Source organism: Otolemur garnettii, unplaced genomic scaffold (assembly GCF_000181295.1).
Source record: "Otolemur garnettii isolate 467f Iridium unplaced genomic scaffold, OtoGar3 scaffold00068, whole genome shotgun sequence".
Classification (NCBI taxonomy): Eukaryota; Metazoa; Chordata; class Mammalia; order Primates; family Galagidae; genus Otolemur; species Otolemur garnettii.
In genome coordinates, this window is record NW_003852463.1 from 6,567,406 (window position 1) to 6,569,907 (window position 2,502).

At 44.4% G+C, this 2,502-nt stretch overlaps 1 protein-coding gene across 1 annotated transcript in view; it reads right to left on the minus strand.

The window, feature by feature from the left end:
- ANTXR1 (anthrax toxin receptor 1) overlaps nucleotides 1–2,502 on the minus strand; it is a 241,927-nt gene that overhangs the window by 13,954 nt on the left and 225,471 nt on the right. The window lies entirely within an intron of this gene.

Here is a 2,502-nt window from a genome sequence, read left to right on the forward strand (position 1 = left end):
GCACGTTGAGTCACTTTTAAGGACAAACCCTTCTAATCCTTTTCAAAATCATCTTATATTTGCAGTTCCCCATTTCATCAAAACACTTCACCAAAACAACACCTTGTAACTGCACAGAGCATCGGGTGAATGTGTGGTTGAGGTCGCCAACATCACACTTTCACCTGATGCCCTCTGTCTTATTGCTCAGCAACGTTACTAACTTGGCTTGCACTTTCTGATGGCCACAGCAGTGGCAGCAGTGGTGTGGGGTGGACTGTTTTGGACTGCCAGCAGTCAAAACAGTTGCTGTGGGCTCAGCATTTCTACGCTGTGAGCCGGGAACCCATTCTATGGAATGGTTTTCTGGGGTCCTGCAATGTCACTGCAGGTAGCTGAGACATTCTGGCCCCTACGTATGAAGGATTATACTAAAGAAGCCTACTGTTCTAAAAAACAGGCAATGCAGCAAGGTTGGGTGAGGGGGATGGAGGTTGCTTCCATGAGTCAAAAAAACCATCTCTGATTTTAGCTCTCTGAGAAAGCTGTGAGATTCTGTGCAAGTGGCAGCTGTGGGAGAAGGGTAGGGTCTGAGGTACACTTGGAGACATGTCCACTTGGCATTGGCACTGCAGATTCAGGGCCTATGGTCCCCCACTAGGCACTTTGCCTAGATCTACTTTCCTCTGACTACCTTTTATGTGCCTGGATTTCCCTAGTCCCCCTTTCAAACCCCTGTTTGTTTTCACTTTCTAAGGTAGAGACGCGAAGTAGGGTTAATCTCTCTCAATTCCGACTGATGTGTAGTAGCTCTTTGGAGTTGTGATTTGAGAAAGGTTTTAAAGAAATCATTGTCCTTAATAAGAAATAGTTCTGTGATTGATTAAAAATGTCTGTCATAGGCACAAGGACTGGTGTCTATGAAATGCATGCCAGGGACTTATGTCTCTGTACTAAGTATAGTGAGTACAGGCTTGATGTATTCTTGAGGGATCTTTGGAGACCAAGTTTATGTTTATTTTATATTCTGTTTTGTTCTAGAAAAGATTTAAGAATTTGAGGGGTTGGGCACAGGAATGTTAGGACCTGTGGAAAGTTGGAGGGAGAGATTATTTTGAAGAGGCTGGTACAAGAGACTCCTAACCAAGAACTATGCTTTTATCTTGGTATGATGAAGCCCAGTGTTTAGCAAGTGATTATTGGGCTTACTGATTAAACAGATTCAGGAAGACTGGGTGGAATGGGGTGGGTCGTAGGCATGGTGGGAATTTCAGGCAGAGCATTTCTGTGTTGCACACCTGGTGTAGTTCCCCCTGGTCAACAGCTGATAAGATTGTATGTTGAAAAGCCAAGGAGAAATATACTTCCATCCACAGACACATACCTCCTTCAGGGTTAATCAAAGAACCTATATTATGTCAGGACCATTGTCTCTCACTCAGCTCTACCCAGAAGTCTCTGGTGTACAACTTTACCAAGACGGAGAAAAAAATCAGTGATCTGGTGTGACACGAGCTAGTGATGTTATTTTGGGAAGATCAGCTCTTGTCTGTCCTTGGAAAACAAGATTAATTACTTCTTCATATCTTAAGTGATTTAAACTGAAGCCAGATCTTGATTTTCACTATGAATCATTAACAGGTTGCTCTTGGACAATGCTATTGTCTGTTGATTTAGGGGATCATGTCTGGCCAAAGCCAGTCACCTCTAGCTTCTGATGGCCTGTGGGTTTTAGAAACTGACCGATGCTCCCATCAGTACTCCCCTGTCAATTACACACAACTGATTTCACTTACACATCAACATGGCAACATACCTTTTCCATCATTAAGCTCCTGCTCCCTTCCTCATTCGGAAACTGGGAGAATTTGAAAGGAAAAGAAGGCATACGTTTTCATTCACCTGCAAATCCCAGGAGAACATCCTTTTGGACACCTATTGAGTTTCTTGCCACTCTGGGGTATACCAAGATTTTCCCGAGTTGCAAGCAAAGGTTTCCTCCTTCTTGGGCACAGGGTTGAAGGTTCCCCTGGCTCCTAGGCCAAGGGTCCAGGGTGTAGGGATAGAGTTGGAGTGGAGGCAGGAGGGCAGTATTAAAAACCCAGCAATGTTATTTGTTATCCAACTCTGTGTTGCAGTCTCAGAGAAATGAATTTCTTACTTGTCTCCATGAGACATAATCCCGGTGAGAGCATCTTGGCAGTTTCACTGTCTCGGGAACCTTCTAGAGGTGATAGAAGGCTGGCTATAAATGTGACTGTAGTTGCCTCATCCTTTGTTTTCAGGCAATTCAAAATTTCTATTTCTTTCCACTGATCACGATTGTTGGTGTATTGGCATTGCCAACCAAATTTTAAAGTGTGTGAACATCAGTGGGCTTTATCACCACTCACCTCCTCTAACTGGAAAGACTTGTTCTAACACCACAGAGGAGCCTCCTCCCCGAAGTTTCTGAGTGAGCTCAGAGCAGAACATCGGGTTCTAGACAGAAGGCCTTGGAGGAGGTCGAGAGGGGGGTGGTGC